The following is a 20,077-nucleotide window of genomic DNA, read 5'->3' as shown; positions in this document are numbered from 1 at the left end:
GGTCCAAGTTTCACAACACAGCAGCATCTTGAATTTAAACTGTTCTGCCTTCTCCAAATAACCTTCTGGGATTGAGGTAGTGGAGTTTTTGCAGAGAGAAGAGCAGCTGAAGATGAGGTTTCAGGACTGAGTGAAATTTTGGTTTACAAGTATAAAGAAAATTACCTCCATCATTTATGTCCCCCTAATACCACCTGTAGGTCTGTTGGCAAAGTTCCTCTTCACAAACCCACTTTTGTAGTTTGCTGTCAGTATTTAGGAGTCCTTAGGTGCCCAACTATTTGAGAGATGCAGCAGCAGAGGGGGAATAGGGCTGGAAAGGAGTTGCTGAGCTGCTCTCATAGACTGGCTCCATCCCAGAGGATGAAAACCAATGTGATGGTGCATTTATTGGAGTGTTCCAGGGAAAGCTGAACCCGAATTCTCCACACAGCTGGACAGAATCACTTGAAAGCTGCAGAGATTTTCCCAGCAGTGCTCTGGGAGGGTAACCTTCAGGAGGTCGATGCAGGGGGGTTTTTTGGGCTTTCTGCACTGGAGCAGAATTCTCTCATGGAAGTATCCCCAGCAGAGAAAGCACAATAAGGGTCCAGGGCTTCCAGAGCTGCCTGCCATCAGCAGCAAACTGCAGGGGAACTGCAGGGGAACTGCAGGGGAATTGCAGGGGAACTGCAGGATGCAGTGATGATGGAGAAGAGAATTAGAAACTTCTAAGATTTTGCATGAGGATTCTCTGCACTTCTCACTACCTGCAGTCTGGGCAAGCTGAGTATAATAACATTCCTCTGTGTACTTCAGAATAGTCTTCCTGGCCTTCTTATAGGATAGTTTTCTTTATTTTCTGTTCATTTCAGTGGTCCAAAAGCTAAAAAATTGCAGAATAAAACATATTTAGGGAATATTTTAAACCCACTGGTACTTCTGTTTAAAAGAATACAGGTTAAGAACCTCATAAATTCAATTAGTAAGTCAGAAAACTTCAAAATTTTACCTAAAACTTCAGTGCTTTTTTTCAGTTTCTCCTGCTTATATATTTTGCAGCTATTATAGATGTCAAATTGTGAGTACATTTAAGAAATTGGCATATTTTATTTAATTTTTTCCTTGGTTTTTGATCTTTAAGCATGTTACTTTAAAATTTTTTCCAGGTCTACTATCATCTAGTACTGAGGCATCTGTTTATGTACCTCAACCATATTTTAAGGCTTGTAAGCGCTCTGAATCTGAACTTTTATTCTTCTTGTCCACAAAATTCACACAGCAAACTGACTGTTCAATAAAAATGCATATATAATATTCATTGAATGTACTTCTGAAAAGAAGTGTGTAATTTTTTTATGTCTTTGGTGAGAAATATTACTTCAAAAACAGTCTAAAGCCAAAAGGAATTCCAAACTCAAATGCTTTAAAAAGTAATTATTTTCCTTTTAATTCATTTTTAAAGTGATCACACAGGATTCAGAAGTGGAAATATAGCCCAGCTTAGCTGAACAGAGGGTAATAAATGCAGGATTTATAATTGAGACATGCTTTAAAAACATAACAGTAAGAAAACAAACTCAACAGAGATGTACAGAGACCAAGTCTGCAGAATAGGTTCAATCTAGTCAAATGTTTATAAACATGGGATCATCACCAGTACTGCTTACAACTTGTACAAGTAAAGAAAGTGACCTGGTGCTCTTTTGTCTTACCAAGTGACAGCATATGGAGAACATTTGAGAGCATGTACAGTGATCTTTACTATGTCCTACTATAAATTTCAGAGCCAACAGGGGAGACCATCTTTGTGGGACACTTTGTGATTTTTTTTTTTTTTTCCATGTGGAACATCGTGGGTTGATCAAACCTTCAAAGCAATTATTTCACTTACAAGTATCAAGCCTTTCAAGGGTTATTGTTTAAACGCTGACAGAGAGTGGGTCACTTCCATTTACAGTGGTAATCTTCCATTTGAGTGGGATCTATGGATCTGCCATTCCATGTGGGACAGAGCAGAAAGGTGCTAGAAATCTTTCAAGCCTGCGTTTCTTAAAAGCAATAAGAAGTTGGTATGTTTGCACATGCAGTTCCTTGTGTTGAACCCATTTTGCCTAAATGACTGAAAACCACATCCAGAATTATAGCTGGATAATCTCAAATTTTACCTCTAAATTTTGGTCCTGTTCTGCAAGATAAATTCAAACACATCCCATCCAAACTTGGAAACCTTTTGAAGGTTTTTAACTTAAAAGCTCAAAGCCTTTACAATATGAAGGTTTAATGAAACCATTTCTATTTGGCATACATGTAATTTTAATGCTGCGTTATTTGAATTAAATAATTTATAGCAAAATGGATTAATAGTTATTGCAATGACTGATATTTTTCAGAGCAGTACCTAAACATCTGTGCAAGTGTAGGATGGCATTGTGCCAAGCTCTGCACAAACACGTAACAGGAACCCAAACACCCAGCCTGAACAGACAATGCAGAGGAAAGAGGGACACAGAATGACCAGAATAACAGGCACCAGCAGCACTTTTTGTCAAACCAAATACATTTAGAGGCCTGGACGGACGAAGTTTTTTAAATGGAGCTGAGTTGCTGGCTGGCTTCCAAAAAAAGGACTAGAATATATGGAGAAGATGAAATGAGAATCAAATGTAGACAGAGTGCTTAATCTTTTCTTAAAAAAATAAAAAGTCATCAGAATGCTTTTTTCATTAGCAACAGCTAAAATTACACAAATACATTCCTAATATTAGTGGCAAAGTACTTATAAGAAGTGACTGCTTTGTCGCAGTAATATATTTTGTTGTTTCTTTATTTTATTCATTATAGTAGTGTCTGAAGAACCCAATTAACAATCTCTACAATATCTGGGCTGTTTAAAAACAATTGAACCACATTATTCTGTGTGGACAAGAAAAAAGAAGAAAATTCAGAATAGAAACCCAAAATTTAAAGTAGGTACTTTTACTGTGTTGAGATGTTTTTCCACTAAAATGAATTATTCAGTGAAGAAAATCCTTTGTACATAGGAGGAAAGCACCTGCATGTATCACTGAGAAGAAAGTTCATTTTGAGGTGCATAGTGAAGGTGTAAAAGAGAAATGTTCTTGTGTAGTGTGTCACTAGCAGAAGGGTGATTTATTCACAAGGAACTTCAATATTGAGTGACTGGATGATCTAACTCTGTGGGTTATATTCATTGTAAATAAGTGTGAAGTGATACATGTTTGGGAAAATATACTCTTGGCCATGTAGAGTCACTGGAGGACTCTCACTTACCATTAAAAATGAGAGGCCAAAAAGCAAACCTAGGAATTGTTTGGAAAGGAAAAGACCATGAGACCTATGTCATCATGATGTCTCTGTGTTTTCACTGTGCTCCCACCTCGTGAATAGTTTATGTAGCTCTGGCCCCTAATCCCCAATCCTTTTATTTAAAGAAAGCTTATCCTAGAACTGGAGAAGGTTCAGAGGACATTAACAGCCACCAGAATCATGGAATGCCTAGAGAAAGGATTTTTAATCTGAAAAAACCAGTAAGTGAAGAGGCCCATAAACTCATGGAGATCTGGGCTGGATAAGCTGACAAAAGTTGCACACTGTCTTTTCCAAGGCACCTTAAGAAGCCAGCAAGCAGCAGCTTCAAAAAGAAATAGAAGGAAGTGGTTCTTCATAAAGTGCACAAGGAAGTTGTGGAATCTCCTCGCCTCAGTTAAAACCAGATGCTCAAAGTTTGGTTACACATTTTGATCCAGTGTCGTCATCCTCATGTTCTTATCAGCCAACACTATTTTACACTCCTAGCTTTCTTTTGGAGTGCCTCCACTTTCTCTGCACTGGTGCACCAGCTGCTGCTTCCATAGTTGGAAATACATTTCATCTCAATGAAGCCTGGGGGGAGCTATATTTAAAAAAAAAAAGGCTAAACCTCTTTACTAATTGCAGATTCTGTGTGAATACTCACAATAGAATAGCAACCAGATCAAAACAATGCTACCACAGACCTGCAAATTGTTAAGGAAGGAAAGCCAGGACACAAACAAAGCTAAAAACAACTCTCAGCCATTGCTATGTCTTCACTGCCACACTAAAAATATTTTATCCTATCAAAACTATGTCACTCAGGAGCCATTAAATACTTAGCAGTAAAACAAGCAATCATCAGTCATACATGAAAAGGCAGATCCAAAATGTGTTAAATGTGTAAAATGTGTTAAAAATACCTCCAAATCATAACGAAAAAGACTTTTAAAAAAAAGTGTTTAAAAATAATTTTACTTTACTTTTACTTTATTAAAAAAATCTTACTTATAGAAATATTATTACTGAAATGCTCAAAAAAATAGTCAATAAAATTCACTTGCATGTGTAACTGTGGTTTAAATGAGTAACCTGAATCTACAGGTGAAACAGAGGCGCTGAAAGTCAGACTCCTAAATTATTAGGCTAACTTATAAACTGCCAAATACCCTCCACTGTTCCAGTTCCAAAGTTTACTGAAAAACAGATCTCTTTCTTAGCTACCCCACATATACTTTTGTCCTGATGTAGATGCTCCTGGCCAGGTGTAAACTCTATTAAACCCCAGACAGGGCATTGCTGCTGTGTGTTAGCTCTCCAGAGACTGAAGGAGAAGTGTTTACTCTCACTCTGAAATGCAGAAGGCATCAGGGATGATATTCTTACCATACTATGATCTGGGTAAGTCAGAAAATCCTCAAAGATGCCTAAAATCCCCATAAATTGAAAACATGGAAATAAATGCCTACAGCTGGTCCGTCACAGCCCAGTGTCTTGTCTCTAAAACAGTTTCAAAGCTGAGGAGGGAATTCTGTCTCCTTCACCCAGCCCTTGTCCCTCCTAAATGAGAGTCCTACCTGCTCAAACTCTGAGAGCTTTCACCTTGAGAACATGACATTTTCGAGATGGGAAAACTCCTCCAGGACATTGTGCCTTCCATGACATTCTGGTCAAAAAAGAGAGCGCTGTAATTAGATAAATAGATAGACAGACTAGACAAGAGACAACCTCGAAACATAAAGGAGGAGGAGAAGATTATAAAGCATCAAATTTGACATACTTGCTGTCTCAGTTTTTTCTGGCATATACAAATCACATTTTAGAGTGACAAATGGATGCACATTAAATTTAAGGACAGCTGAAGCAAGGTAAGAGTAATTTGCTCAGTTTGTGATTTCCACATGTTCTGCATTTTGTTCTGTTAATATACCTGGGGGGAAAAAAAAAAAGAAAATTATTGCATGGAACCCAAATTTCAAAAATTACCTTTTCATATTGTACTTATCTCAAGGAAGCGCCTACCCATCACTCATGGTACTAACAGTTACCTGTAGAAACAGTACTGGGGGTACAAAGTAGTTTCCCAAATAATTTGGGCAACTGTAAGCAGCATGGAAGAATGCATTTGCATTGGTTTATATCCTTCTGTGGAAAAAATAATAGACAATATAAGAACTTCTTCTCTCCAGAGTATTATTCATGTTGTGGATCAAGTCAAATTTTCTGTGGACAGATTCAGAGATTAGTTCTAATTCTGATTCCCTATAATATGATTATTGCAGCTTTTAGGTAACTTGTCATACAAGTCAATTACTTCAGGCTGTCAATGTATCTAAAACTATTCCTTGGGGATGCTGGAAAATGTTTCTTTTTTCCCTTTCCTGTCCTACAATAATTTTTTTTTTCAAATTTTTGTGTAGAAGCAATTCTAAAGTAGATGTCATTTTGACCTGGAGATCTGGTTGGGGAATTTTAAGTTAAAGACTTTGGGGAGGAAAACAGTGATTGTTTGAAAACTGACTCCTAGCTTGTCATACTGAGTACTGATGAAACTTCCTCGTGGACAGCTTCATAGAATCCAAAATGGAATTTCTTCTTCCACTGTTCCTAGGAGATCTGAAAACCACATCTCCCTGCAGTGTATCTTGAAATATCAGAGATTCAAGCAGTAGATTCCTCCTCAATTAGTTAATGGAGGAGAGCCCATCAGGGATGAACAAGAAACACTTTAAAATCCTTAAATAGCACCTCAGTAGTTATATACTACATAAAAACATGGTTTTAGATGTGAGGATGACAGAGGAAAATCTCTGATTTGCCTTTTCCTTCTCTAAGTATCCTGTGCACAGCAGTGTCCTGGGGCTCAGTCATGTGAGCCGAGGTCATGGGGGAAACTCCTGCTTTTTGTCCCAAGCCAAGTGAAAACTGGAAAGAGAAACTCCCCTGGCTTTATAGAGTGGGAAAATCAAAGGTTGCTCAGAAGTGTATTTTAGCTTTGGAGTCCCAGAATCTGTGAGGCAAAGTTCTGAGAATGGGAGCATTTCTAGATTTTTTTTTTTTTAAGTTTTAAAATACTAAGAAAAGTGATTCAGTTGATCTAAGTCAGGAATGGCTCTAGCTTCCTTACAAAAACTGAGGGGTCTGTGTAAAGGTTAGTTACAAAGGAGAAAATAAATAATTCTTGGTGTAATTTCTTGCTAGTACACGCATTATTCTCACTGATACTGCTTTGACTTTCTAGCAAATCTTTAAAAATTAACTTTTCACTATTCTTGAAGGAAATTTTGAAGTATATAAATGGTAATTTTAGTGCAAAACACATTCTGTGAACTGCTTTTATGCTGAAATCTGAACGTTTTAAACCTTTTCCCATGCTGGGTAGTGAGAAAGATCTCTTTATATTAATTCGGACTTCATAGATGTCACATGATAGGAATACATTCCAAAAGCCAAGATACAAGATTACTCTTTAACCATAGAACAAACCAACAGGAATTTTAATCAAGACAATATCCAATAATGACTGAATGTTTTTGGAGGCGATCCAGAATACACATTTGGGAATTTTAATCTTGACTGCCTTTGAATTTTGTAAAAAATATTTTTAAAGTTTGGGGAATATGCCACTCCAGCTGATTCCAGAAACGAGCCATCTAAGGTATTAAAGTGTTTCATCTGTTCAGACATTGAATATTGCAAATCTGTTTCTGTAATTCATACCAGATAAGTTTGCGATGAATGGGCCCAAGTAAAGGAACTTGTTTCCCTTAAAGTAGAAGAGCAAGTCAGAAATGGAAGAGAATATAACTAAGCCAAACTTTTGTTTTTAAATCTTCCTCATATTTCAGAAACTATTAAGGCAGCTGATTTTCTGAACTTCTCATCAGCTAATTTAAAATTATTGAAACTCTCCTGTTCGCAGTACTGTGACAAACTGAAATTTCTTACACTCTGTTTGTGTTTCCACATGTGTATAGATTCATCTGTGTTTCTGCATATTTATTATGGTTGAAGTTTTCAGAAAATTTCAATCACTGTTTTGCAGAAGGATCATGTTATCTTCAAAATATATGTGTTGGTATATCATGGCTTTAATGCTCCAACCCACATGTGTTGTGTTTTGTTTGGGCTTTTTCCACCTGAAGCAAATTCCAACAGGCTTTACTGAGTTCTCTGAAATGCTATTGCAAACTCTGACAGTACTAAACTATATATATTATCATAAAATTATTGGCTTATCTGTCCCACAACTTCCATTTAGGGTAATTTTATATGCAGCCAATTTAAAACAATTTCAGAAAATGAATCCATCTAAATTGCTCATTTTAGGCTTGCACGAGGTCTCATTTGAAATATCAGTATCAATGAGAGATGGGATTTTAGGCAGAAGGGGATTTAGGCTTCTTTGAATTAACAATAATGGGCATTTTAGAGAGCTGCTAATCTTCCCTAAGAAGAACCCACTTTGAGCTATTTTGAGAACTAGTTATGATGATAACTAATATTTTAGTAGGAAAAAATGGCAAAAGTATTCATGCTTTTGTTCCTTTTTTGTATTCATATAAATTCCCATTCCTTTGTTTTCTCCTTGTAGCCAATGGCACAACTCAATCTTCTCTGTGCAGTGAAAGTTTAAAAGCCTAATTCTCTAAGTCATAAAACAAACTAAGCACAGAAAGGAATTTACAGTATGTTAAAAGAATAGGAGAAGAGGCTAATAGAGTTGTATACATTTCAAGGATAGATATAATCAAGTGTGTACAATATAAAGCAGAAGGTTCATAATGATTGAAAAAGGAGAAGGAAAAAAAACCTATTTTGTAGTAGCTGCATGAACTCTGGCTGAACCTTGCTATTTGGCAGCCTCCAGTAAGGACAGCCTAAGATGAGGCATTAGGGTTTGAATCTGAGAAGTTGACATCAAGCAGACAGCAAGACATGATATCTTATTTTCCTGAGCTATGCTGACACAAATTGAACTCCACTTATTATTTTCTTATGCCAGTAAAGTTGCATTTGGCGTTTAAGCATTTTGCTTGCAGATGTTGGAGTGCTGGTTGTCTTAATTTAAATAATTTGCAGATTGCTTGGTAGTATTAAAAGATAGAAACTCATTCTTCATATGAGTCCAATTTTATAAGCTTTATTTTTTTTCTCTGACCTTGTGCAAGGTAAGAATTTGATATTAAATCCAAGTAGCCCAAGGGTACAAAGCCAGTATTCTGTGCTATTCAAAACTGGGAGTGGAGAAAACTTGCTTTGAGCTGTTTTACTGGTAGATATGTGAAGAAAATATGAAAATTCTTCGAAATTATTCGAGCTAAAGAAAATGAGAGTGTTATTTCTTTGTCAGGCAATATAAATCATAAAAATAATACAGATCATATATTAAATAGCAATTAGTCAATGTTTCTAGCATATTCCTCATTCTTTAAGGGAGCTATATATCAAGATTAACATCTATCCCTTTTCACAGAACTGAAGAGATAGGTGCATGGTTGTCATTATTTCTATACACAGGATGCTTGAACATTTTCAGTTTTTTCCATATAGATGTTACACTTTCCCTTAAAGGAAAATAAAGTACTCTTTTCTCTTGTATGTTCTGTTGTTGTTATTTCTTTGTTCATATTTATAGTCAAAACATTCTAAGAGAATACTAGTGGGGTTTTTTTGAGAAGAGAATAAGATGTCAGTTTACATTACAACCCCCCAGGGTAAATGGAGAGAATTCATAAAGGTTTAGAAAAAATGTAGTGCTTTATAATGAAATGTACTTCATGTAATTTATGACTGCACAGTTAGAGCATAGTCTTTCTGTTCCATTTTTTCCTGTGCTGCCTACAAATACTCAACAATTGTCTAGGGGAAAAATTATTTTATCACTTCTTGAGAAGCAATGTAACTTGTTTTCATCTCAATTTGCCAAAAGAGTTATCTTGGAGAAGTACATGGCCACGATGTCAGATTCTGCTAACCATCTATGGGTGTGATCTGGGACCCAAGGCAGAGGAGATCAGGTGCAGCCCTGCTGAGAGATCCTGATGTCACCAGGGTCCTCTTCACATCCCTCCTTTTCCTACCTGAAAAACTAGAAGGAATAAACTCTGTCCATGTCCACAAAATTCCTTGGAATCACCACCTGAAAAACATTTGGGATTGCTAATCGCAGGAAAAACTAGAAGTATTTGTGACAAGAGACAGTTGGGCCTGCTCTGTCTTCAGTCCAAATAAATATCTCATATTTAATATCACTGTCCATGCAAAATGATTTACCTAGATTGCAGTGAGTTACTGATGAAAAATGGGAAGACATATGTCAAATCACAATGTGTGTCTTAACTAAAGTGACATTTGAGTGGGATTTGATAGATCGCCCAGAAAGTCATTGAAAAAATTATATGTCTACTGGACTACCAGGGATTAATGAGAGCAATTAAGGATTACACAGACAATGCAAAAAAATTAAATTATTTACTTGCCTTTCACCACAGACAATGTTTGTGACACATTTTCTCTTTTGTGGAAATAAAGATCAGGTACTGTCAGAGGCTGCAACAGAGGATATACTCGAACAGAAGGAAAGAATTAGAGAACCACCAGCTATTGAAATGGGAGAGCATATTTCCAGGTCTTCCAGAGGAGCTTAAGAATAAAATGGTTGAACTGCTAAAAGCCCTAAAATTCAGGCTCATTAAAATCAACTACTGCCTGATCACCAGTGACTATCTTTAATAAGAGAGCTACAGATGATCCTGGGAATTGAACACCAATTTCTTTTCTTAATGCCAGGGGTATTGTGAAACAAAAATAAATAAATGGGAATCATAGTAGAATAAAGACAATGTCTACTTGGCAAAGAAAAACATACCTCCTTATTGTATTAAGGTTTTTCAGGCACATCGTTCACAAAGAAATAAAAAAGTAATTTAAAACATCTTTGACAACACTCTGAAGAGATTATTGAGAAGTGGCCAAAGGAAAAGAGACAAAATAATTTCAAGGATCAAAGCCTGGCAGCTCATCTACACAAGGACTGTGAGCACTTCACAGTGGGTCACCTCTGAACTCCTTTTGTGGGTGATCATAATGAACAAGTTGAAAATGAATTAAGTGATATTTCACCAGTGCAGATGTGGATGGAGAAGGTGACGGTTAAGAAAATTGTTCAGTAAATTAACCAGTGATTTCCAGAAACCTGGAGATGTTATAACAAGGAAATATCATTTAATGTACTATTGGTTTAGGTAGTTAAGTAATAATTAAGACCTTGTATTTAAAGCACTAATATCAATTTAAATGTAGACTGGAAAAGCAGAGACTTATAGCATCCAGATATCCCTGGACTGGAATCAATAAATTTACACATCATGGCTCTTATGGCTTTTACTCTCCAGCAAGACTTGCTCCATGCTATTAATGGTCAAAAGGACCCACAGCTAAACTCAAAATAGAAACGTAGAGAGCAGCTGTGTTTTCTGCAGCAGAGAAGAGCTTAGCTGAAAACCAGTGCACTAGACAGAGGCAGTCTGTCTGGAGAATATATAAGAAAAGCAAACTGGTATGCAATACATTTCTTCAAGAAAACCATAATGCAGAGTCAATTCAGTCATGTTGCTCTTCTATTTCTTCCTCTTCCATTACTTCGAGTCACGCCAAAATAAATTAAGTTGCAGATCTATTATTAAACTCAAGGCAAATTATCTATGGGTTTTCCTAAATTTTATTCCTGTCTTTTAATTTCTTTCTTTTTTCTTTTTTTTTTTTTTTTTAGGCCTACATATGCTATACTTTGCAGTCAACTCTGGTCAAGCTTTCAAATATAGCTTGGAGCTAATGAATTACTGCTGTATTCAGTCACTTAGACTTCATGAATCCGTCATCTCCTCCTGAAAACTGCTCTGGTCTGGATCTTTAACTAGTGTAAATTAGCACTGTGCCAAGAGAGACCTGAGAGATACAATACTGTACAAAAGTCAAGGACACAGCACTGCAGTTCTGTGGCACTATTACTACAGTGCCATTTCTGGGTTACAGATGGTAACAATTATATAAGGTAGATCATCTACAAAAAGAAATATAAAGTTTTAGTCTTATTTATGAAAGTCTCCTCCTTTGTTGTCAAATCTATTAATCTAAGATAGTGTCCTGTGAATAGTGTAGTTTGGGTAATACTCATTTATTTTATGTGATTTGTGCTTACACTTTAAGAAATAATAGGAAAAATATGGAAGCTGGAACAATTTTTGTTTGGTTGTTTTTTTGCTAGAATATTCTTTCTTTCTAAAATTTTATTATCAACCTCCTTTCTACTTTTCCAGCAGAAGACTGCTTCAAGACACAGGCTTTTGTTCCTTGGAAGCCTTTTTCAGCAGTTTGCAGCTCTCCAGGCAATGAATTTAGGCTGAATCTTTGCTGTACCCCTCGGGTGTAACACACCAAGCACAAAACCATGGCATGTAGCTCAGAGTAGAGAGCCAGCCAAGGAAAACAGAAATACAGCAGGAAGGAACCAAATAGAAAACCCTTGTGTATCTTGTCCTTGCATTTAGGCAAAAGTACTGCAAGCTGCTCAGATACCTCCAAGACAGTGAGAGTGAATTATCTTGTGAAGGGCTGCTCTCAAGCCTACTCTCTGCTTGCTTAAATTTATAAATATCATAAAAATCAAAGATATTTAATTGCTGGGTGCCCCAGCTGGTTAGAGCATGCTGCTAATAGCACCAAGGTTGTGGGTTTGATCCCTCTATGGGTCCTTAAGAGCCAGATTTGATGATACTTGTGGGTCTCTCCCAACTCAGAGTATTCTGTGGTTCTGTGATTATTCTTCAAATTATTCACCTACTTTAGAAGAACTTGGGATTTGTGCTTCTGGACCTGCACATTATGGTTTCTCTGGAAGCAAAGCCGAGTTCCTCCCCTGTGAAAGACCTCTGATCCCGAACACATCCCCTCTTCTTTCTCCCTTCCTCTCATTCCATCCCCAGGCCGTGCTGCCCTCCCACTGAAAATTTTGTCCATGTTACATCTTGTACATGATTCGAGTCATAAAATAATCTCTGACATCCTGCTGTACTATTCCTTTAGGATCATCATCTCCAGAACCAATATTCCTAGAGAATCCCTTTTCCCTCCATGGTAGTCACCTGCTGCAACCCCAGCATTAACCTGAATGTCAGGCGCCTTCGTGGTAGGGGGAAATGGGAGGGTGGGAAGGAACAGGGACAGACCTCTGCCAGAGCAGTGTGTGTGCTTGAAGACTTAAGGAAACTGAATTCTGGGATCACTTTCCTCCCAGGTTTCTTCATGCAGTTAATAAGCTGGAGGGTAATATTAATATCAGTAAAAGAGCATTGCTTCAGGGAGGGAACTGGAAATTTTAATAGCTATTGGTCCAAATTCCCTCTCACCGGACTCCACAGACATTACTAAACTTAATCCAGAGAGGAATTTGGTCCACTGGGTTTAATTTAAGTATGTAATATGATGCAGTGTTGGGAAAAGAAAAACACATCTATTTGGTGAATGTATTTTTGGGATGTCTCTGCTAAGTTCAGAGAGTTTGAAGCTCATTTTTGTTCACAGTAGTGTGACCACAGCTAGCATGCTGTCATGCTGTGTTTTGGTTTCAACAGAAGGGCAGAATGGAACCAGAGAATGAAGAGAAGGGACACAAGCAGATGATGAGAGAGCTGAGGATCCATTTGGGGAATTGAATCTCTACCTTTTACAGGAGAGGTGGCAAAGAGAGCATACATCCACACCATAAATATAAGTGTTATGCTGACATTAAAATGAAACAGCATAAAGGCATCAAGGTAAGAAATTAGAGGATAGATGAAACTCTAATTTAATCAAAAACTATGCAGTAAAAAAAGCTTTATAGAAGCTGAATTCCATGAACCTCAATTGCAATGAGAGTCTCTTGATACTCGAGCCAGAATGATGTGCAGGTGAACGAGATGGACACTGTTCCTGTGTGTAGCATTTTCATGTGAAATTCAGCAGGTGTTTCTTTTTTTCCTGCTGCACTATATTCCATCAACCTTATTCAGTCAAATGATCTCCATCAAATCAGTGGGACAACCTTTGTGAAAAGGCAGAATTATTTATTCTACTGGTGGCACAGAGCTTTCCTGATATATAATGGCAAAGAAACAGAGGATTTATGGCTGCAATATCAACCAACTTCTGTACCCGAAATCTGAAACATGAAGGATAAAATATGCTTTCTCTGTTGGAGAAAAAAGGTGGAGGAATTACTTTCTTGGCATATACGTTAGAAATGGCAGCACTGGTGAGATTATATCTGTTATCTTCAAAATTGCTTTAAACCAGAAGCTTGGGTAACAAAGGACAGAAGTTACTTTCATATTAGCATATATGTCATGTTTAATCAATCAAAAGAGAACTGTAATTACTTTGCTCTCTTCTTAGCTAACTTTAAAGAAAGGAAGTCATGAACCTATAAAGTAAATGTCATCCTGTTTAGATAGTTATAGTTTTATAGGTAATTTGTTGCAGATTTTATGCAGATAATTTATAATTATTTCCTTTCATGCTCATCTTTTAGCCTGGAGTCCAGTTTTAACACAAACATAAGGACTGCAGATGCACAGAAAGTATCAATGAAACTACCTATTTTTTTCCCCCAAATTTGGTGCACACATTTACAAGTTTATCTGCTACTGTACAGCTACTGAACTTCCCAGTAGTTTGAGCTGCATATGCAATATCAAAGTGAAAAATCAAGTGGTGGTAATAATTAGTAGGCTTTTTTTGATGACCTATGACTTTCAGACGGCATTTGCATGGGAAGGAATTAATTTCTTCTCCCAGCCTGAGCCCTTAGTATCACTTTGTGTTGTAGACTTTGCAATAGGTGGTTTCCAGCCCATCATGCTGGGGAGGAAACAAATTGAAGAGTCAGTTGAGCAGAGAATTTTAAATTGTCAAATGTGTTGAGCTGAACATGCAGCAGCAAGATGACTGTGTTTGAAAATAGTCTCAAATTGCCACAGCTGCTTGACTTTAGCATGTTTCCCACCACAAAATAGTCTGTATTTTCTGCTTCATGGATAAAACCCCTATGTTGGAAAAATTCTGAAGTCGTCCTGAGAAGCAAAACAGAAAATGTATTTATGCAAGACAAGATTTGTTGCAATTGCTTGCTGCCATCATAAGATAATTTAGTTTTCTTTTGCTCTTTAGAAACTTCTTATAGAATTAAGAGGCAGAAAACTAGTATTCCTAAATATTTTAAAATGTTAAGCCAAAATGTGGATTTGATTTGTATTGGCAGTCTGACTGTTGACCGTCCTTTCTCTTCCAACCTACAATAAATTCTAGGAAAAAAACCCTATTATTTCATCACTCACCAAACTGGAATGATTAAAATATGCACCAGGGAAATGTTCCCCAGCCAGGAGAAATATTGATTAGACTCTAAAGCATTGCACGTCCTTTGCTTTGCTGAGACCCCAAGCACAGCAGTCCCATGGAGGGCTGGATAATGACATGGATGCTTCAGAGCTGCTTTTCTCTTTTCAGTGACCCAACACAAACCTATCAGACTAGTTAAGTCAAAGGTAGCATGCAAGCAGTGGCACACTGTCCACCTGCCTGTGCCTGCTTGGCCTAAAGTACTAAATAGCCATTAACATCTGGGTTGATTAACAAAACCTTTGACACGAGTCTGGAGTGAGGCTTAAGCTTCTGCTTCCGGATCCATGGGGAAAAATGCTTAACCAGCTTTAACCTCTCTGCAACAGCTCCCTTCAGGCTGTTATGAAACATGAATTCGTCTGACCTCTTCAAGGTCTGTTTATATCTTCCTGTCTGGGAGATCCAGTCATTCCTTCCTTCAGCCTGCTGCAGACAAATGAATATCTCATGGTACTGTCATATAAAAAGCTACTTAAAACGTTTCAATGCCAAAAGGGCTGCTAGTTTATACTCTTTGAAAAATCAACACAGTGTCTAAACAGTTCCATAATACACAAGGCTTCAACTGCTTGGATTTATTTCTTTCCAGCTCTGGGTGTTTTTTATTCTTTTTGACCAATATGTTATCTGAGTTCACGGTGTATTTCATTTCTATAGTATTAAGGATTAACTTGTCCAGCCAAACAGCTTCAGCTGCATGTCCAATTCATTCCATTATGGGACTGATTTGTCAAAAATATTAAGCACCCTGAAGTCCAAGAGCAGCACATGATACCTGAGAGCCCAGGATAGGTGTGCCAGAGGTCTGGTGGCCAAACACAGGGAACCGGCATTGGCAACACAGAAAAAGGTCACGGCAGAAGATGGATGGGAGAGGAGAGGGGTTGGATCTATGTTGCCTTAACAAGAGGGTAGCAAAACAGGAGTAAAGGCAAAGGGTGAGACAAAGAGAAAAGGCAGGAGCACAGGAGGGTGAGAATGTGAATGTGCAGGGAGGTCCTTCCTCTCCCACCCTTGAGGGTAAATCTATCATTCTGGTCCAGTTTAGCCTGAGTAACCAAGGAATGCTAATGAAAATAATTTGGGAATTGATGGGAGAGTGTAATGAATAATTCCACACATTGCTAAGACAGGATTGTTGAATTATAAATGGTCTAAATCCGAAATTCTGGGAGGCTGGAAGAAAGAGTCAAGCTTTCCATAGTGTGAGAAGATGGGAGCAGTCCTGGAGAAACCACAAGGTGTGAGGAAAAAACAGGTTAGAAACAAGAAAGGCTAAAGAGTTGAGAAGGGGCAAAGAAAGTGAAGGAAGGAAAAGAGAAGTTATCAAAAGGAAAGAGAGGGACATGGAAAGGAGGAGAGTGCTAGCTCTAGATGGTGGGGAAGGAGGAGGGACAAGTAAAGCAATAAATTCCTGGTGGAGCCATCCCCTGGGGCCTCCTGACTGCTCCCAGACTGCTCTGCCACCCCAACTGCAGGCAGTCTGTGTTACAGAACTGTCTTAGTTTTTCATCCCCTTTCTATCAATCAGTGTTAAAAAGCACTCAGCATCTTCAAAGAGCTAGAAAATTCAAGGTAAGACAAAGTTGGAGGAGAAACAAAAGGAGTTAAAAAGAGCTAATTCAATTAATAGCAAAAGTTACTAAATAACTAAAGATTCTGGAGTCATACAAATACTTAGGAGCCAAGCATGCAAAGAAAACCCCTACTAATCACTTATATATTCAATATAAGTAAACATATATATTTAACTCAGGTACAGTGACATCATTTTCACCTTGAAACTTATTTATATGTATCAAGAGTTTCTTGTTGAAATCTAAGTTGTACAACCTTAAAACAAGCCTATTAACTCTAATTTATGGAATATTATACATGAACACTGCAGGTCCTCACATAAAAGAATTATTTGAGTACAGAATATACTTCAAATATTTTTAATTTATTTTTTTCTTCTTTGCTTTTTTTTTTTTTTTTCCTTCAGGTTGTGCTATTTCAACTAGAGTATCTTACTGAATTCTTCTACCATTTTACCTCTTTCCCCCCTATAAATCTATACATTTTTATATTTTCTATAATTTCTTTGGGGGCTGTTTCCTTTGTAGCATATGAGAATATTTTAATTTGGTTTTCTCTCCATTCCAATCATTTGGGGTTAAATTTTCTCTAATAGCCTAATCCCAGTCCAAATAAGTTTAATGAGAAAACTCCAATGTGATAAAATGGAACCACATTTTCCCTCTTAAGCCTGCACAGCAGACTTTTCTGGCATAATTGTGTCGTTCAAGGGTAGAATGAGGTGTGATCCGTGGATGGCACAAGCAAAAGCTTTCAATGTAGTTGCAGGTAAAGTGGTAAAAAACACCCATTGCCATTTCCACCTGACTGTTTGGCACGCCACAGAAAGGTTATAACATCAACAGCGGAGTTCTGTTGGCACAAGTTGCTTTTCCAGTACAATGGAAGGATATTTCCATTCCAGAAAGACCTTCCAAGAGTGGGCCTGGGCTGAATTAGGCTCGTGTAAATTGAGCCTAATTCCGCCACAGCCGCGCAGCCAAGGTCGCGCTCACTCCTGGTGCCCACCAGCGAGCAGCAAGGCTGGCTGGAGGAAAGGCTGCTGCACTCCCTTGTGCTCTCTGAGTGAAAATAAGTCCCCTGCCCTCTGTCCCAGCTGCTGCAGCTCCCACTCAAGGAGGTGTGGTGTTCCCAAGCAGCCATACTCCCAAAGCCAGAGCCAAGGCACTCCAAGTGACAACCTCTTACAGGCATGCCCGTCTCACGTGCTTTCTGTTATGCCTCTTGTCTTTGATCTCCTCTGCCTGCAACAGAGAAGGAGATCAAAGAAAAGCTGAGCTCTGCCTCTTATCTCTGCACTCCTGTGCCTTTTCTTTCCTTTTTTCTTTTTACATCTGACAGTTGCAGGGGAAGTGAGACACGGAGGGAGTTCCGCCGTACCAACCCCAGCCTCCTCCAACCCCAGCCCAGAGCTGCAAGGAGGCTCTTGCACTGTGGCACTGCACTGAAGCAGTTGACCTCTGAAAATTGCTAAAGGTGGCAAAAGCAAAGTTTCCTGGTTTATTTCACAAGAATATCCTGATTCCTATCAAAGACACCAGGGTGCAAGAAAGCATTTAATAATGCTGTAGGCAGCTCCTTCTGAAGAGTCACCTGTAGCCTTACAAAGTCCCAGCAATTTCTTTAATGAGTGTGAGACCTGTGTTTTTCTAGAATAACAGGAAAATTTCTGAGCTAATGGTATTACACTTGAAAAAAAGTAGAAAATACAGTCATGCTGAAGAGCAGCTGTTCTGTGACAGCTGGAGGAGACCAAACCAAAACCAAATCAGTTCAGATTTATCTGTGCCAGCATTGTTAAGAGCCCTTAACTTGTGCTTTACACATCTCTTCATATGTCTTTCCTCATTAGCCACATGGAAGAGAAATTATTATAACATTCCTACCTAGATGGTCTCAATCTTCCCAATTGTCCTATTATCAATAACTTCCACATTATAATCAATAACTTCCATAATTCCCAAGTGAAAGAAATTTATTTGGAACTTCAAAGAAAAGCTTGCAGACCTTGCTTTCTGTTTTGTGGTTCTGTATGCTCACAGGACTGCTCCTCTCTTCGGTATTCCCAGAGCATGTGTTGGAAGTAAATCTGGTTGTCCTCACCTCCTGTGCTCCAGGTCAGCCTGGAGCAGCCCTGAGGACATAAACTGGAATTCTTCTGGGATGAGCTAAATTGGAGGACTCCAATCATTAATTGCAGTTACAGCCCTGTGGTGGTGGACATTCAGCTCACGCAAATGGTGAAAAACAAACCTCTCAGTCACCTGGTGTTCACTGACAACCAAGTGTTGCTCTCTGCAGACCTGCTCCTGTTGCACCACAATGCTCACAGCAATGGCCCAGAGCCCCAGCACACTTTATCTGAGAGGCTCAGTCCCTCCTCAGTGGCAAAGCATCATTTCTGAATATATCAGCTTCTTTCTGAATTTGCTGGACTCTGCATTTTAATATTAATGACTGATCTCACTTTGGGTTTTTCTAATGTTTCTGAGTTCATTAGGTCAAATTCAGGAGCAAGAGCTGCATAAAAATACACTTTTTAGGAATAAATTAACCAGCACATTAAAAAAAAATCAAACCACGTTACTTTATGCCAGTGAAGGATCCAAAACAAAACTTCACCACCTTTACAACTACATGAATAAGCTTTTAAAATATGACTGCTTGTTGGAGAGCTGGTATGCACACATTAACAGATTTTTTTTTCTCTCCAGCATACTGCTTTCATATTTTCAGTGGCAAATGAACTGAGACTTAAAATGAATGAGCTGTTTAAGAGAAACATGTCTCCCCTTGCACCTGCATCACTGCTGGCTATCAGTGGAGCCCTGTAGCCTGAGTTTCAGTAGCTCTGATTCTTGTACCATGATTATTTCTCTAGTAATGCATTTGAAAAGCACTAGCAGCCTACCAAGGCTGCCACTCAGCATAGCAATTCCTGCTAAGCCTGAGACATCCTTGTTTATCTATTTCACTGCTCTTCAGAGCAAACAAGCGTCATGTGTAATTCTACCAATCTTATTTATCTTGATTTATGTGATTATGCATATGGTGCTAATTCTTGCCTTCAGCTGTGTTTGTTCAAATTACACACCCTTCCCTTAAAAATGCTATTGTACTTCTGGAGATTGATCTCTGTAATTCCATGTTTACATCCATTTTCATGCTGTTCAGTTGACTTCCTTTTTATATTTCTAGAGCAGGAGCACTTGCTATAGAAGGCATGAGGCATACACACATGCCTCAAATCTATCTTGCTATCACTGCCTGTCTTTTAATAATCTTCCTGAATTTTTTAATCTGAAATATGAATAACAATTTAATGCCTTCTGGAGGGGCAGAAGGGCTTCCATAAAAAATATCATATTATATGAGTAGCATGGCAAAAGGATTTGTGATTTGAATTATTACTGAACCTCACTGAGTATCCTTTCACAATCATTTGCATTTATAGTGCTATAGGAATAGGGTCTTTATGTAACAGCTATGGCATCAGAACCCTGTGCTTTCAGCTGTGGGCTGTGGAAGTCAAAATGTTGGACTAGTTGGGGCTGAGATCAGTAAGGAGGGTTCCTCACAAACATGATGGCAGTCCGCATCAGTCTATTTTTTTTCATTTAAAGATAAACTCATGTTTCTTCTTGACATCTGCCAGCAGTTTTCTAACCAGGTATAAATGTTAGCCCTCACTGGCTGAACCCTTCAGTCAGCTTTGTTTCTCTGTCTATGCTTGTACACATCCAGGATGGCTGTGTCTATT

General features: G+C 38.2%; 1 long non-coding RNA gene across 1 annotated transcript in view; it reads left to right on the top strand.

Annotated features, from left to right (window-relative positions):
* The window catches only part of LOC111932288 (uncharacterized), a 198,278-nt gene extending 186,879 nt beyond the window's left edge, over positions 1–11,399 (top strand). The window contains exon 8 of the long non-coding RNA XR_015288887.1: positions 11,069–11,399. This is a non-coding gene — a long non-coding RNA (uncharacterized LOC111932288). The remainder of the gene's footprint in view (positions 1–11,068) is intronic.
* The last annotated feature ends 8,678 nt before the right edge of the window (positions 11,400–20,077 follow it).

Source organism: Cyanistes caeruleus, chromosome 7, assembly GCF_971803275.1.
Source record: "Cyanistes caeruleus chromosome 7, bCyaCae1.hap1.1, whole genome shotgun sequence".
Taxonomy (NCBI): domain Eukaryota; kingdom Metazoa; phylum Chordata; class Aves; order Passeriformes; family Paridae; genus Cyanistes; species Cyanistes caeruleus.
This window is presented reverse-complemented; position numbering and strand designations above follow the sequence as displayed.